This window comes from Brienomyrus brachyistius, chromosome 4 (genome assembly GCF_023856365.1).
Source record: "Brienomyrus brachyistius isolate T26 chromosome 4, BBRACH_0.4, whole genome shotgun sequence".
In the NCBI taxonomy this organism is placed as follows: domain Eukaryota; kingdom Metazoa; phylum Chordata; class Actinopteri; order Osteoglossiformes; family Mormyridae; genus Brienomyrus; species Brienomyrus brachyistius.
Window position 1 is genome coordinate 40,688,279 of NC_064536.1, and position 18,230 is coordinate 40,706,508.

The window sequence follows — 18,230 nt, forward strand, 5'->3', positions numbered from 1 at the left end:
ATTATGTTGCAAGCTACATGGATTTGTCTGGATTTGTATACATAACAAGTGACTGGCTGTATGTCTGTGGAAAATGCTGTGATTTTTGTCATATTACAGACTGATCATAAACTAGAAGACACACATTCAATATTAAAGACACCAATTAGCCTGACTGTGCGTTTTTGGATTGTTGGAGAAAACCCACACAGCATGTGGAGAACATGCAAACTCCACACAGACAGAGCAGAAGCCAGATTCAAACCCCTAAACATGGAGGCGTGAAGCAACAGCGCCGCCTACTGGACCACCGTGCCACTATCATTGAAACAATAATCCCAATAAATAACTCTGTTTCACAACAGCTAATAAATAGGGGATTATCCCCACAAAGAAGCACAAACCCCTTCATGAGTGAAACTGCTGGGTTGATTAGTATGTATCTATTTATATTCAAGCATAAATAATTCACAGGCAGATTTAAATCAATTACTTATGTTTAACAGTAATATGAACTGGAATCTGCAGGATTCCAGCAGCACACCAATACCAGCCAGTGTCCTTCCTCTCCAGCCCACTCATTGTCACAATGAAGGTTTTATTTTCTGTGTCATCCCAGATCAGGACAGGCCTCCCATGCAAACTCACTGATCTCTCTGATGCACAGGAGCCCCCAATCTTACACCACATCCTTTGTCTTTTGTTGTTTCCATAGTAACACTGACACTGTCTCCATCCACACCCGTCACCTCCTGTTTGTCCACTGACAGCCCTGGAGGACTTCAACACACACGTAAAACACTCAAAGATTTGCACAGCAATGAAATGTTTATGAATATCAGCCCATTACAACATACATACTGTATGTAAATGTTTGGCCAATAAACTGACATTTTTTAACATATTGCTTATCATATTTAACCTCATGAAGTCGCCCGATTTAGCTGACACTGTTACTTCTTCCAAGTCTCGTTTATCATATTGAATTAAATTAAAATGCAGATTTTTAAAATATTAAAACATTTTTTCCATCAGTGTTTGTGTTAAGGTCCTTCCTTTTTGACTCAGTGACATGTTACATACTGTGCATCTCATTGGCTACAGTCTGCAGTAGTTGCTCCCAAGAGCAACTTCAACTTCGATTTCGTTTTGTTTTTAGTTCATACTTGGTTCAGGCAGAAGTTCTTTTGGTAAGTAGTAGTAAATGTATCAGATTTAAAATTTTAAATAAAAATAATAATTAAGTTCCGTTTCAACCCAAGTAACTTATTTTAGTGTACTCGGCACTTTATTGCATTTAACGTTACGCTAATTAATCTTTAAAGTTAAATTCGCTATATAAATTTACTGGGCTGGGCGTAGGGGGTCATAGTGAGTTAGTTCATTATGGGGCCGGCTCAGTGTTGCGTTTGCAACATGTTTGCCCTTCTGGACGTTAGTGTCCAGTCGGACTTCATTTGCGAGCGATGTAAGCTAGTGGACTCGCTCATGGTCAAGGTTCGCGGCCTTGAGGAGCAACTGGCTCTCATCCAATGCAACAGTGAGTTAGAGGAGCAAGTTAATACGCCTTTTAGGGAGAAGGTGTGTACGCCACTAGCGGGGAGGGAGGAGAATGAAGAGCAGAGAGGTCGAGAGAGCTGGGTGACCGTAGGTTGTAGACGCAGGAAAGGGCGTACACACGTTGCAGAGGCGGCATCACCTGAGGTGACTGTGTCGAACAGGTTTCAGGTTCTTCCAGCTTTAGAGCCGGAACGGACTGGGGAGGCAGGTGGGCCCTTGGGCACTGAGGACCCCTCCCCCCAGGAAGAGGGAGGTTGTGGTAGTGGGGGATTCCATTATTAGGGGAGTAGACAGTTATGTGTGCATGCGTGATAGAGGGTCCCGTACGGTGTCTTGCCTGCCTGGTGCCCAGGTAGGAGACCTTCCAGATCGTGTGGATAAGCTTTTGGCCCCAGCTGGGGTGGATCCAGTTGTCGTGGTGCATGTTGGCACCAACGACATAGGCAAGGGTAGAAGGGCTGTTCTGCAGGATAAATTTATAGAAGTCGCCAATAAGCTTAGAAGCAGAACGTCCACGGTGGTATTCTCTGAAATACTCCCCGTGCCACGTACAAGTCAGGCTAAGTTAGCTGAGATAAGGAAATTAAATGCGTGGCTAAAAGGATGGTGTAGGAAAGAGGGGTTTCGGTTTATGGGGCATTGGAGGACCTTCTGGAACAGGTGGGACCTGTTCAAGCCGGATGGGTTGCACCTGAACCAGAGGGGAACCAGTGTATTGGGGAGGCGTATGTGTAGAGTAGTTGAGGAATGTTTAAACTAGGGACTGGGGGGGCAGGGAGGTTAGTTAACTATGTCAGTGGAGGGAAACGGAAAGCCCCAAATAATCATATTGTAAGTGGGCACCGTAATAGGCCTACCCTTTGTTGTCTGTATTTAAATGCCAGGAGTATTAGGAATAAAATTCATGATTTAGAGGCTTTTATCTCATCAGACTCTTATGATATTATAGGAATAACTGAAACGTGGTTGAGTGAAAAGGATGGACAAGAATATAATATGGATGGTTACACGTTGTTCCGTAAGGATCGTATAGGAAAAAAGGGAGGTGGTGTTGCAGTATATGTAAAGGAAAACTTGCAGGCAAGGGAACTTACTGATATAAATAAAATTACGGAAGCAATATGGGTAAAATTAGATGCTAAAAACTCAAATAGCCTAATTGTCGGTGTTTGTTACAGAACACCTAATATATCTGCTGAGGAAAGCAGATTGTTATACAGTGATATTAGGACTATGAGCAATAAAAATGATGTGGTAGTTATGGGTGATTTTAATCTACCAGGAATGCAGTAGGACATTGTCACTGGCTCTTCAGAAAATGAACTGGAGATGGTGGAATTAGTACTGTTTAAAAAACAGGATTGTTTTTTTACTCAGTTTGTTAACACCCCTACCAGGGGAGATGCCATTCTTGATCTTGTTCTCTCTAATAACCAGGACAGGATTGGTAAATTTGACGTTTTAGAACCACTTGACAGTAGCGATCATAACATGGTCAAATTTGAGGTTAAGTTTAGTGTTCGAAGAGCTAAGTCCAAATCAAAAATATATAATGTTAGGAAGGCTGACTTTAAGTGTATGAGACTAAAACTAGAAACTGTGAACTGGATGGAGTTAAATAACAAAACTGTTGAAGAGGCCTGGGAATTTTTTAAAAGCACATTATTGCAAGTGCAAGTGGACTTCATACCTGTTTCCAGCAAGAACAAATCTAGGAAATTGCAACCTAGGTGGTTTACTATGGAAATAAAGTATAAAGTAAGGAGGAAAAGGGCTTTGTTCCAGCAATGGAAAATAACTGATGATGACAGAATTAAGCAGGAATATCTAAGTCTACAGGCTGAGTTAAAAAATGATATTAGACGAGCTAAAAGAAATGTCGAAAGGATGGTTGCATTGGAAGCTAAGGATGAAGTTTCTTCCAGTATTTTAACTATAAAAGAGCTCTAAAACCTAAAATTACTAATCTGCAGGATAGTAAGGGTCTTATAATAGTAAACGACATTGATATAGTAAATGAGTTCAATGATAGTTTTGCACGGGTATTCACTGTTGAGGACCTTAGTAATTTACCAGTTATTACCTATCCAGCATCGTCTATAGCTAATATAATATAATAACTGAAGCAGATGTTTTGCAAAGCCTAACTAAGCTCAAAATAAATAAATCACAGGGCCCTGATGGCATCTTACCTATAGTGTTAAAAGAGATGAGGGATATTATTTGCCGACCCTTAACTTTACTGTTTCAAAAATCCTTATCTGAAGGTGTGGTACCTTCTGATTGGAAGCATGCCTTCATAACGCCCATTTTCAAAAAAGGGGATAGAAGTAATTTGTCTAACTATAGGCCAATCAGTCTAACTTGTATGGAGTTATGGAGGCTATAATCAAAGAGAAAATGGTAGATTACCTGGACTCCAATAACATTTTGCGGGATAGCCAGCATGGATTTAGGAGAGGTAGATCCTGTTTAACAAATCTGTTGGAGTTTTTTGAGGAAGCTACTCAGGAAGTTGATGATAAGAAGGCCTATGATGTCATCTACTTAGATTTCCAAAAGGCTTTTGATGTTGTCCCCCACAAGAGGCTCCTACTTAAACTCAAAGCGACAGGTATTTTAGGTACCGTAGCGACCTGGATTGATAACTGGTTAACAGATAGGAAACAGCGAGTAGTTATAAGAGGCACAATGTCACAGTGGGCCTGCGTTCATAGTGGGGTACCGCAGGGTTCGATTTTAGGACCACTATTGTTCCTAATTTACATAAATGATATGGATACCAATATTTACAGTAAACTGGTGAAATTTGCAGATGACAGCAAGATGGGTGGTGTAGCAGATACTGAATTAGCGGCTCAGCAGCTACAGCGGGATCTTGATTTAATTAGTGACTGGGCGGATACCTGGCAGATGAAATTTAACGTCGATAAATGTAAGGTACTCCATCTAGGGAGCAGAAATATAAAGTACAGGTATTTCATGGGTGTCATTGAAATAAAGGTAGCTGATCATGAGAAAGACCTTGGTGTGTATGTTGATGCTTCCATGTCCCACTCTCGCCAGTGTGGGGAAGCAATAAAAAAGGCCAATAGGATGTTGGGGTATATCTCCAGGTGTGTGGAGTTTAAGTCAAGGGAGGTAATGCTAAGATTATACAATTCCTTGGTGAGACCTCACTTTGAATATTGTGTGCAGGTTTGGTCACCATATCTTAAAAAGGACATTGTGGCCTTAGAAAAGGTGCAGCGTAGGGCCACAAAAATGATTCCTGGTCTTAGAGGAATGTCATACGAGTTACGGTTACTTGAGCTAAATCTGTTCAGTCTCAAGCAAAGGAGACTGAGGGGGGACATGATCCAGGTATGTAAGATTCTAACAGGTTTGGATGCTGTTCAACCAAATAGTTACTTCAGCATTAGTTTAAATACACGAACTCGTGGCCATAGGTGGAAATTAGCGGGAGAACATTTCAAGCTGGATTTAAGGAAGCACTTCTTGACACAGCGTGTAGTCAGAGTATGGAATAGCCTTCCTGATAATGTAGTGCAAGCTGAATCCTTGGGTTCCTTTAAATCAGAGCTAGATAAGATTTTAACGACTCTGAGCTATTAGTTTAGTTCTCCCCAAGCGAGCTTGATGGGCCGAATGGCCTCCTCTCGTTTGTATAGTTCTTATGTTCTTATGTTCTTATTAACAGAACAGTGATGATGTATAAAAGTCAAAGACCATCATTTTACTATAAGAACAAGGAAAACAAAACTAGTGTCTGATCTTGGGAAGGGCTTCAGCAGGATGTGGGATCGGGAATCTGAGCCTGGCAGTGTGTTCTAGGGTCTGAGAGGAAAACCAGGACCTTAAATCCCTAGTAAAAGGCCTAGATGAGGTGAATGAATGGGCTTGTCACTGTGTGGGATGGCCACACCCCTTCAGTACTATGGCCTTACTTGTAAACATATCCAGTCCTGTGATACAGGCCCTCTCCTATTGCCTCTATACATGCTTCCTTTGGGCTCTATTTGTGAATGTTATTATGTAAAATATCATTGCTATGCTGGTGATACGCTGCTCTATTTGCCATTAAAACCTGGTGACTGCTGCTCTCTGGTGGCCCTTTCTAACTGTCTGGAGGATATTAAGAACAGGACAGCAATGACTTTCGTCCAGATTAATGAAAACAAGATAGAGGTAATGAGTTTTGGTCACTGTTCATGAACTCAGAGAACAATTAGGGCCTCATTCAGAAAACTTCCAGTCACATACAAAAATCTTGGTGTTATCTTTGATTCATCACTGAGTTTGATAAACAAATAAATGCTGTTGTGAAGGGGTGTTTCTGTCAGCTGAGTGCAATAGCCTGGCTTAAACCACACCTTTCAGCCAAAGACCTGGAGAGTTACTCCTGCTTTTATCCTGATTGGGTTACTGCCGTTCTCTGTACCCAGGTTTACCAGAAGCATCTTTATTCTGACTACACCTTGTTCAAAACGGTGCTACCAGGCTCTCAACAAAATATAGACACCAAATTTCCCCTGTGTTGGCTGCATTGCATTGGCTACTTGATAAGTTTTGAGAATTTCTGAGAATACAGTTTAAAGATTTCTTATTTCTTTCTAAGGCGATACATGGCATAGGTCCCCAGTCCGTCTCCGAGCTAATTCAGCCTTACACCGCTTCTTATTAGATGCATCTCTGTACTGACCCTGCACACACAGGAACACATTTTATTTATCTATTTAATCAGACTATTCTGCTTTGCACATCATGTATTTAACATTTATAGTGATTTTATATTTATTACTAGATTATTGTATAACTTTTGCACTGTTTTTTGAACTTGGTTGTTGCTTAGACTTGTTTTTCCATGGAGCACCATTATACCAAAAAGAATTCCTCAGGGTTGTCACACATGTTTTTGTGAGGTGTACACTGCTGGTTGCTTGAGACCCTGGATGAGACACTGGTCCGTACCCTGCAGAATCGCTGTGGGCAGTGTGAGGACTTCTGCCCTCTCAGTTAAACAATAGGCGCAGGGACTGAGTCAAATGAGTCTCTCTGCATCCTGCTTAATGATATCAAGGGGTTGTGTAGGCGTGTCTCTGCTCACATGGCTCTATCAGTACAGAGTGAACTGGCCAGGGATCAGTTTATCTAGACACTTAACCCCAGATAGCTCACATTCAGACACAGTCAACCCCTCTGCGTCCCTAGATGAGGCCCTGGAACTGGCTTTGGAGAGAGAAATTGTGGGCACCGAGGTGGCGGGGAACGAGGCGGGAGAAATCAACCAAGCTGTGAGGAAACGCCAAAGGGCTTGGAGGACCCAGGCCCTCAGGTTTACTTCCTGGATGCAGACTGCCTGTAGGCTGACAGGCAGCAGCACCTCCCCACCCCTCAGTCCTCAGACAGTGTCCCAAGTTCACCGCCACCCAAGGTTCCGCCAAGGGCACGCATAGCCGGGAAGATGTGGGCCAACAAGGTTAATTTCCTGAACTTTCTTGTTGACACCGGGGAGGTGGCCCTGCTGCCACCTGCTGCAGAGGTTGTGACTATGGATTGGACTCACAGAGGCGACTTCTGTCACATACCCACCATAGTGATGTGAGTCGCATGTACTGCCCTAGTCCATACAGGTTCCACTGCAACCCTGGTGAGACCAGACACTGTCTAGAACTGACATTGGTGCAGGTGAGAACAATGACTGGTGACCTGGCCCCTTTAAGAGGGATGGGGTTGTTCCCTTTTGACATGGGGGGTTTAGTTGTGAATAGTAACTATGTGGATGGCTGACATGCTCGATCCCTCCATCCTGGGCCTGAATTTCCCCCGGAGCACGGCATGTGTGCTGGACAACATGCTGAGATTCCCTGCGGTCCATGTGTACAGTGGGGCCGCTGGCCCTGCAGCCTCTGCAGCTGACTGCCCACCCCTTACTGGCATTGGGCCTGTACCTCCACATGAGCTAGAGATCCCTTCCTCTGCTACAGTCACGTGGGCCCCTGAGCCCACATGTGTCCCCTCCAGTGTAGCGCTGCAGCCTCACTCACATCACTGGAGTCTAACGGGGTTTACCAGAGAGACTTACCTGAAGCTGCCATTGGAGGACCCCATGATGACCACACGGTTGCCCTTCTGCCACTGCAATCCCACTGCCCTGGTCCTCTACCTCACACCATTGATCCCCTGCCCCACCCATACGGTTGTGTGCCTCTTCAGGTTTGCAGCCTCCTCCTGCACTGAGCGGCCATTTCAGAAGTTTAATTATTTAATTATACAGTAATACACACGTTTCCAACCATTAAAAACATTATCCAGACTTAAAGTCACTTGAATAAAAATATTTAAAAACTTGTTAGCATTTCAATATAGTATCTGGTTGGACTGTGTACTTCCTCTTTGTTTACATGGATAACATAACACTCACAGCACAAAGTATGCTGTCCTCAGCATTCGCATCTCCGCAACATTCCAAAGATCCATCATAGGCCTTTAGTCTAAAAACAAGCTAAAATGGTCACTGAGAACCTTTGCGTCCATTGATTTCCATCAGCTGTGTGTGGAAAGTTCGAAAGAATTTCTGAAGCTACTGAACAGAGCCAGGGTTGCCAGCTCTCACCCATCTGGTGTGACACTCACACCTTCAGACTCTCACGCTCACGCAAGAAATCTTATTAAATCTTAGGGCAAATCTATATTATTTCATTATAAACCTAAAATTCGCTATATCAAATGCACTGGGGTACTTTGAAAACCCTGCAAACTATTTACAAGGTAATAAAACTGTTACGTACATGTAAATCTGTGTGCATACTTGTTTCAAACTGAAAATCTTATGCCAGCCAGCTAAACAAATTAGACAACCCTGCTACAGGGCTCTCTGTTCAGTTTTCGCTGAATGCTAAGGGTTCCCAGGCAAGCTACTGACCCTCCAAATTTCACAGACCTCTCGGCCACCCAGTAATCTGTAACTTTAGTGCTGAAAGCTTGACAGTGAGTGTATCATGTGAGGCAGCTGTGGAAATACAGACTCTCCTCTGTGCCACAAAAAACCTTCTACAGCGGCAATGTGGGATCTGTGCTCTCCGGGAGCATAACTGCTCGGTACGGCAGCTCCAGCTCTGAGGGCCGCCGAGTCCCGCTGAGGGTGATACGATGCGCCCAGAGAATAACCAGGACAGAACTACCGCCCTGCATAAGTCCCCGGGGCCTTACGGCCGGGACTGAGAAGCCGAGGAGAAGCTTCTACCCCCAGGCCAGTAGGATCATTAACATCACAGATTAAAAGCTAAAATATGCTATAACTACAATCTGTACTATAAACATTTCTACATATTTTTTATACATTTTCATCTTTACATTTTATATACCTTTTATTGTTATATTTTCTTATTATCTTTCTGTAGTTTCAGTACTTCTTTTGTTAATTCACGTTGTTTAATTTTGATGTCCTTTTACTAGTGTGTTTATTACACTGACTGGAGTAACGACAATTTCATTTCACTGCCAGTGTACCACTACATTTGTATGACAAATAAAAATCTTGAATTTATTGTGTTACCCCCACCACATTATTTAATGTGTTCCTCATGAATTTCATTGTTTTTCTCAAAATAAACACGTATTCCAATTTTGGTTCTTGCAACACATTTCCAAAAAAGTCGGGACAGGAGCAATTTAGGGCCAGTAGTGAGGTAAATTGGTTAAATAATGATGTGATTTGAAACAAGTGATGTCAACAGGTGATTGTAATTATGATTTGGTACAAAAGCAGCACAAATACGTGGGAAAATTATTGAAATGTTTAAAAACAATGTTCCTCAAAGAACGACAGGAAGAGATTTGGATATTTCACCTTCAACAGTGCATAACATAATTAAAAGATTGAAAGAATCTGAAGGAATTTCAGTGCGTAAAGGACAAGGAGGTGTAGGAATTATTAGCTCAGGTAAATTTTAATATCTCCACCAATATGTTTTGAAATTAATTAACTTTTAATTAATTATTATTTAATGCTGATTATTAACCAATTGTTATGCCGAATGGTCGGCTCCTCCAAACTCAATTGCGAATCCCCGATATCTGTTAATGTGAGACTTAAATGGTACTCATTAATAACCAGTATCGCTTAATAACCTGGGTTAGTAGGCTCGTCCAGCGAGCTGCGTCACCAGGTAATGTAAACGGTCGGTAGCGAAGCTCCCCTCACGGCCAATGAGAGAGAGTCTCGCGATATTTCAGGCGAGTTTGAGGTTTCAGAGCGTAGTAGCCAGATCGCACAGAGGCAGGGACTATTGTGAGCACTCAATGACGGAGACTGAAGTTGTGTAAAAGACATGCATTTATTCCTACAACTAACATAAGACAGACATTACACCTAACAAAGAATAAACATGAAATAACGGAATAGACACAAACAATGTAATCATGAAAATGCAATGACCAGATTTAAAAGGATTAACCTAAAAAGGGAAAAACTGTTCTGCAAAGCAAACAGTTTGTGGAAATATGAACCTAAAGGAATATAGCAGGTGAATAGGACAGTTTAGGTTATTAGAAATGAAAGGAAGTTGGTTTACTTGGATGCAGGAAAGGGGGGGTCTTGGCAGTTGGTTGCAGAGGCTAATGAGCTGATGGGTGATGGCACTCAGGGAGGCGCGGTGTTTACAGCGGTTGTTGGAGTGGAGCCCTCTGATTCTCTCTCCTGGTGAAGCTTGGACTGAGTTTCAGTTCTTTGTCCAGTTGGGTCTAAACTGATGGCTGGAGGCCTGCTTGTGGGCTTCTCTTCTCCTGGGCTAATGGTCTTTGTTTCCTCTCCTCCGCTCTCCTCTGCTCCGCTCTCCTCCGCTCCGCTGATGTTCTACACCTTTCTCTCTCCTTTTCTTCCCTCTCCCCCGCTTTGTTCTGAGGTGCCAGGTTTTATAGTGTAAAGTTCGTGAATAGGAGTGACCAGGAATTCGAGTCCTGGGCCAATGGCTGACCATCCATTTGACGGGCTTTCGGAAGGGGGTCGGTATCAGTCCTTTTGGGATTTATGACCAGACTGACTTCTCTGGTAATGGTGATTTTCATTAGGCTGGTGTAACTTTTGATATGTCCACTTTTGTGGTAACCATTGACCAGATTTGGAAACTGGAGTGATTTCCCGTCGGTTTGATACCAAACATGCCATACCAGCCTAGCCGTTCACACCAAATCCCATCTGTGATGATTAATTAATGATTACTTATATTATGCTATTATGTTATGTTCTATTACTCACACCAGTATGTGGTATATATGGTAGACAGTATAGGTTACACTTCAACAGATGTATACCCTTTATACAGACATTATATGACATTGTCTTGTCATCAGCACATCTTACCCTTGGATAGGTATGGTGAAATACAAAGATCAGATAAGGGTTGCCGAGGAATGTGGCAAAGCAAAAAGGGGGGGGGGAAGGTTTGTCAGACAAAGGAAAAGAATCTTCGAAAGTTAGGGCACACTAAGATCCCTGGTTAGACTATTCAATTTCCAAGATTATTCTGGTTTAACATATATGCAGTGGTAGCTATACCTATTTATTTATTCAAATTTATACAAGTGTTTAGGTGTGAGGGGTAAAATAATAGACACGCTGTGAACATGGTTATAAGGGTGGCACACAAACCTAAGACTGTCTAAGGACACTCACATAAACATGACTTGCATATTGAGACATAAGCAACATACTATACAGGGTATACAAAAACCAAACTTAAAGGAAACTTTCTGTGGGGTGTTGGGAGAGTGGTATGCAAGGCAGGATGTCGGGTGATGGGGTTGTGGGCCAAGTCGAGGGGCCCCTGTCCCTGGGGATCCACTCTGCTATCTGTAGGTCGTTAAAGCTTTGGGCAATAAAAGTTGGAGTGCTGGCCTCCCTGGTTATCTATGTGTGTGGGGTCACGAACCCCCCTTTTGACCTAGGTCGATGTGTGCCTTCTCGTACCAGGGTAGGCCTTGTCTCAGGCCACCTGGAATTTAAGCTTTGTGATATGTGCATGTGTGATCCTACAACTGTGAGGCTGAGTCTCCCCCCCTTTGCAGCAGTCTCTGGCTCTGTCTCAGCGGCAGGGCTCCTGCTCCCCCCACTGTGTCATCTTCCTCCTTCTTCTCTGAGGGAGGGGCAGTGGCCTCCACAGACGCCGGTGCTGCTGCAGCTGCTCCTAGCTGAGGATGATAAGCAGGGGGAGGGGGCACATTCGGCAGAGGAGGGTACAGATGTATCTCTTCCTTTTTCTTCTTAGTATTCTGTAACACCATGCTGAGGGATTGGGCCTGAGCCTCATTTTTAGCCCTTTCAGCGTTTAACTCCGCTGTCTCCCTGGCCAGTTTGTCCCGCAGTCCCTTATTATTTGCCTTTTCCTTCTCTAACTCTTTCAATTTAGCCACATATATCCGCTTTTCAAACTTATCAATATCCCCATATTTTCCACAACATCCCTTTTTGCTTTGTATTACACGCTTTGTATGTTGCATTATTGTTGGATCGAACGTGCCGTCCACGGGCCAGCGCCCGCTTGCCATTTTACTCCATTTGGCACATTCTTTGCTAAAACTCTCTCCCATCTCAGTCTCGACCACATCGCGACACATACGTTTCTCGCCTGGCTTTCGACAACTGCGTTTTCTCATTTGTTTTTCAAATTTTGTCATACCCTCTGGGTCATATGCAGGATCTGGAGCCCATTTGTTTTCTTTGCTATTTGAACTGCCCATGACTTTTCCTATCTGTTCACCAGTTACCCTCAACAATGCACTTCAGGAAATTAAGCAGTTTACTTCGTTGCGAAAGCAGAAGCAAGTTTCTTCGTTGCAATAGAATTTGCGAGAAAGCAAAAGCAAATTCCTTCCTTGCGAGAAAACAAAAGCAAATTCCTTCCTTGCGATAGAGCAAGCTATTTATTATAAACACAAAGCCCTAGCGCTCCTTCGCTAGAGAGCATAAGCAAATATTTTGTTTTTAGCAGGATTGGAGGATAATATAATTAATATTTTATTATGCGCACCAGATACACATTCCAGCAATATAAATTTTGACTTGTGTCTCTGTCCTCATAAATGAGACAAATTTAGTTTGGGCACGGCCACTTGGCCTCCGGCGCTTTTTACACCGGTATCTCTGTCTAATTTTCTGGACACTTATTAATTCGTTTATCTGATATTTTGCACTAGGCACATTCACATTCATCACAACCAGGATATTTACACGCTCCACACATTCACACAATTTCCTCCGGCAGGACACGAATCACTGCACGGCAGCTACTATCCATTCACTTCCCTGGCAGGACTCAGTCCGCTACCAGGCTGCCCCCGGCAGAGCCGTGTTAGCTGCCCGACGGGACAGTTTCCACACACACAACCTTATTCATACTCCCTCCCTGTCAAAGACCTGTGTCTCTACAGACACCCGTATTTGCTTCCTTGCAAATACCTGTATTCACCTTCCTGTGAATACGAGGATCCTCCTGTGGATCACAATCCACTAGCGCTTTTCCCAAAGTTTGTCAAACAGCACATATAGATACTATATAGACTTAAACATCGACTTGCGATTAAATAAATCAACTTACAATTTTTCCCTTTAATTTTGGTCCGTTGATCGGATTGGGACGTCCAGGCGTCCGTCCGACGAGGATGGGATGCTGAGCCGGATCGAGTAACTTTTTTCCTCGCTCCTTGGCTGACGGTAGCGCTTCACCGCTCCCTTCTAACAGGACACCTCGTTCCTCGCCGTCCGTGCGCTCTGGCTGTTCCCTTTCTCCGATCCCGGACGAGCCCCCAAATCTGTGGAAGAAATTTCTCGAAGTCCGATGTTTAAGTGTTTGACAGAACTTTATTATTGGATGAGCTCAAAGGGAACAGACACTCAAAGGGAACAGACCAATCATGCGTCTCGTGTTCTGCTCCCCGAACAACAAGTGCATACATTTCTTATAGCCAAAAATGCCGTCATCAGATAGTTCAAAGAAAAGGATCAGGTGTCTGTAGACACCCGGCACTTCTGCTTATTGAGGCTTGCTTATCAGCACAGAAATTCCTCTGCAGTTTCATACTGAGTCGAGTTAAATTTATCCAATTACCCAATTACTTTTATCTCACTTCCAGGTCATGCTGACCCGGGCCCTTGCTGAGCAAGCTACATTATGGCAAACGTTAGTTCCTTCATAGAAAATAGAAATCCCTTTACTTACATTAAGCAAGCTTGCATTAGTACATTGTGCTTGATACATCAGACTGATTCAAGTGAGGTTATATTGTTTCAGTCATTATAGGTAAATCAACAACACATTATAAACTCAATTGTTAATTACTGATTAGGTAATGCATTTTGCATAATCGTCTATATTCCATTATTGATTACTGATTAGCATAATCAAGAATTTTCTACCACACAGCCAAAAAGAAAACACCAAGAATACGAGAGATTTTGCTCAAATTTAGCAGTTTTTCGGCCATAAATGCGTGCATTGTCTTGGATGCTGGATGCGAAGCCAAAAACGTCACCGATGCGAAGGGAATGTCCGTGCTGTAACACCAGCGTGTCAGCGGGGCGGGCGGGTCCTTGTTTCACTGGCCAACCACACGGGGCCAGTCGCCTCGCTTGGCCAATTGGTCGAGACCGTTGTAAAACATTTAGTTGAAACACTTCTTCAACTGGCCAACAGAGGGCTGAAACATTTGTTGCACTAAAGGCGAAAGGAGGCTGGAAAAAGGAACATAGATGACAGACAGATTTGGGAAGCATTCCGTATTTTCAGACTGCAGCATTTACTTTTAGTTGATTTTCCATCTGTCATTCTCATAAGCATTATTGCTACTTAAAAAGATTAAATTTCTTGTGACATAATTTGATACTGAGAGGAAGAATCTGTTTTTAAGAAATACTTGAAAGTCATCTGAAGTGTGAAATCGACAAAAGAAAGATCTTGATGCAAATGCATTTAATCCTTTTCTCTTTGTGTTATTTGTTTGTCCTTCTATGCTGTGGGCCAGTGGTGCAATGGATAACGTGTCTGACTACGGATCAGAAGATTCTAGGTTCGACTCCTGGCTGGCTCGGCCATTTCTTTCCTTTACTCTAATGCCTTCTGCTTTAGCCGCTCCATGCTACCAACGTCTTGGCTTCCTCGCATCAGCTGCAGACAGGGAGCTCACAAGAGGCAGGCTGCATGTAGTCCCATATGGTCTAGCGGTTAGGATTTCTGGTTTTCACCCAGGCAGCCCTGGTTCGACTCCCGGTATGGGAATTGTACTTATCGTTGTCTTCAGCCTTGCAACTAATCATGTCCTTGTGCTAAGGCAGCAAAAATGCTCTTCCTGGGAAGTCTAACTATCTTGCTGGAAATACTGACCAGTCATTACATACAACTCAGGTGGAGCTGTCACCTTGTACGTGATTTTGCCATTCTTTGGTGTCACAATATTTATTACATTTTTAGTATTTTTAAGCCAAGCTAAAGAATAATCTCAGCGCGGATTCCCTCCAGTCGTAGGTTGTGGTGCCGTGCCAGGTTACCCCTGAAAAACACTGTCCCCGACAATTCAGATCAGACACACAAAATGAAATGAATTACTTGAGAAAATGAACATTTACCATAAAATAACTTTTGTTGGTTACGAAATGCAATTTGTACAGAAAAAAAATATCTTACCCGTGGTGAAACAGTCAAAAAGAAAACACAAAAAATACGAGAGATTTTGCTCAAATTTAGCAGTTTTTCGGCCATAAATGTGTGCATTGTCTAGGATGCTGGATGCGAAGCCAAAACCTTCACCGATGCGAAGAGAATGTCCGTGCTGCAACACCAGCGCGTCAGCGGGGCAGGCGGGTCCTTGTTTCACTGGCCAACCACACGGGGCCAGTCGCCTCGCTTGGCCAATTGGTCGAGACCGTTGTAAAACATTTAGTTGAAACACTTCTTCAACTAGCCAATAGGGGGCTGAAACATTTGTTGCACTAAAGCCGAAAGGAGGCTGGAAAAAGGAACATAGATGACAGACAGATTTGGGAAACATTCCGTATTTTCAGACTGCAGCATTTACTTTTAGTTGATTTTCCATCTGTCATTCTCATAAGCATTATTGCTACTTAAAAAGATGAAATTTCTTGTGACATTATTTGATACTGAGAGGAAGAATCTGTTTTTAAGAAATACTTGAAAGTCATCTGAAGTGTGAAATCGACAAAAGAAAGATCTTGATGCAAATGCATTTAATCCTTTTCTCTTTGTGTTATTTGTTTGTCCTTCTATGCTGTGGGCCAGTGGTGCAATGGATAACGTGTCTGACTACGGATCAGAAGATTCTAGGTTCGACTCCTGGCTGGCTCGGCCATTTCTTTCCTTTACTCTAATGCCTTCTGCTTTAGCCGCTCCATGCTACCAACGTCTTGGCTTCCTCGCATCAGCTGCAGACAGGGAGCTCACAAGAGGCAGGCTGCATGTAGTCCCATATGGTCTAGCGGTTAGGATTTCTGGTTTTCACCCAGGCAGCCCTGGTTCGACTCCCGGTATGGGAATTGTACTTATCGTTGTCTTCAGCCTTGCAACTAATCATGTCCTTGTGCTAAGGCAGCAAAAATGCTCTTCCTGGGAAGTCTAACTATCTTGCTGGAAATACTGACCAGTCATTACATACAACTCAGGTGGAGCTGTCACCTTGTACGTGATTTTGCCATTCTTTGGTGTCACAATATTTATTACATTTTTAGTATTTTTAAGCCAAGCTAAAGAATAATCTCAGCGCGGATTCCCTCCAGTCGTAGGTTGTGGTGCCGTGCCAGGTTACCCCTGAAAAACACTGTCCCCGACAATTCAGATCAGACACACAAAATGAAATGAATTACTTGAGAAAATGAACATTTACCATAAAATAACTTTTGTTGGTTACGAAATGCAATTTGTACAGAAAAAAAATATCTTACCCGTGGTGAAACAGTCAAAAAGAAAACACAAAAAATACGAGAGATTTTGCTCAAATTTAGCAGTTTTTCGGCCATAAATGTGTGCATTGTCTAGGATGCTGGATGCGAAGCCAAAACCTTCACCGATGCGAAGAGAATGTCCGTGCTGCAACACCAGCGCGTCAGCGGGGCAGGCGGGTCCTTGTTTCACTGGCCAACCACACGGGGCCAGTCGCCTCGCTTGGCCAATTGGTCGAGACCGTTGTAAAACATTTAGTTGAAACACTTCTTCAACTAGCCAATAGGGGGCTGAAACATTTGTTGCACTAAAGCCGAAAGGAGGCTGGAAAAAGGAACATAGATGACAGACAGATTTGGGAAACATTCCGTATTTTCAGACTGCAGCATTTACTTTTAGTTGATTTTCCATCTGTCATTCTCATAAGCATTATTGCTACTTAAAAAGATGAAATTTCTTGTGACATTATTTGATACTGAGAGGAAGAATCTGTTTTTAAGAAATACTTGAAAGTCATCTGAAGTGTGAAATCGACACAAGAAAGATCTGGATGCAAATGCATTTAATCCTTTTCTCTTTGTGTTATTTGTTTGTCCTTCTATGCTGTGGGCCAGTGGTGCAATGGATAAAGCGTCTGACTACGGATCAGAAGATTCTAGGTTCGACTCCTGGCTGGCTCGGCCATTTCTTTCCTTTACTCTAATGCCTTCTGCTTTAGCCGCTCCATGCTACCAACGTCTTGGCTTCCTCGCATCAGCTGCAGACAGGGAGCTCACAAGAGGCAGGCTGCATGTTGTCCCATATGGTCTAGCGGTTAGGATTTCTGGTTTTCACCCAGGCAGCCCTGGTTCGACTCCCGGTATGGGAATTGTACTTATCGTTGTCTTCAGCCTTGCAACTAATCATGTCCTTGTGCTAAGGCAGCAAAAATGCTCTTCCTGGGAAGTCTAACTATCTTGCTGGAAATACTGACCAGTCATTACATACAACTCAGGTGGAGCTGTCACCTTGTACGTGATTTTGCCATTCTTTGGTGTCACAATATTTATTACATTTTTAGTATTTTTAAGCCAAGCTAAAGAATAATCTCAGCGCGGATTCCCTCCAGTCGTAGGTTGTGGTGCCGTGCCAGGTTACCCCTGAAAAACACTGTCCCCGACAATTCAGATCAGACACACAAAATGAAATGAATTACTTGAGAAAATGAACATTTACCATAAAATAACTTTTGTTGGTTACGAAATGCAATTTGTACAGAAAAAAATATCTTACCCGTGGTGAAACAGCCAAAAAGAAAACACCAAGAATACGAGAGATTTTGCTCAAATTTAGCAGTTTTTCGGCCATAAATGTGTGCATTGTCTAGGATGCTGGATGCGAAGCCAAAAACGTCACCGATGCGAAGAGAATGTCCGTGCTGTAACACCAGCGTGTCAGCGGGGCGGGCGGGTCCTTGTTTCACTGGCCAACCACACGGGGCCAGTCGCCTCGCTTGGCCAATCGGTCGAGACCGTTGTAAAACATTTAGTTGAAACACTTCTTCAACTGGCCAATAGAGGGCTGAAACATTTGTTGCACTAAAGCCGAAAGGAGGCTGGAAAAAGGAACATAGATGACAGACAGATTTGGGAAACATTCCGTATTTTCAGACTGTAGCATTTACTTTTAGTTGATTTTCCATCCGTCATTCTCATAAGCATTATTGCTACTTAAAAAGATGAAATTTCTTGTGACATTATTTGA

At 43.1% G+C, this 18,230-nt stretch overlaps 1 protein-coding gene and 2 non-coding genes across 4 annotated transcripts in view; all 3 read left to right on the forward strand.

Moving 5' to 3' along the window:
• The window catches only part of LOC125739748 (uncharacterized), a 248,467-nt gene that overhangs the window by 178,168 nt on the left and 52,069 nt on the right, over positions 1–18,230 (forward strand). The gene's annotated exons all lie outside the window — the stretch shown is intronic.
• trnar-acg (transfer RNA arginine (anticodon ACG)) lies at positions 14,553–14,625 on the forward strand. Its single transcript has one exon. It is a non-coding gene; the product is annotated as a tRNA-Arg (tRNA).
• trnar-acg (transfer RNA arginine (anticodon ACG)) lies at positions 15,824–15,896 on the forward strand. Its single transcript has one exon. It is a non-coding gene; the product is annotated as a tRNA-Arg (tRNA).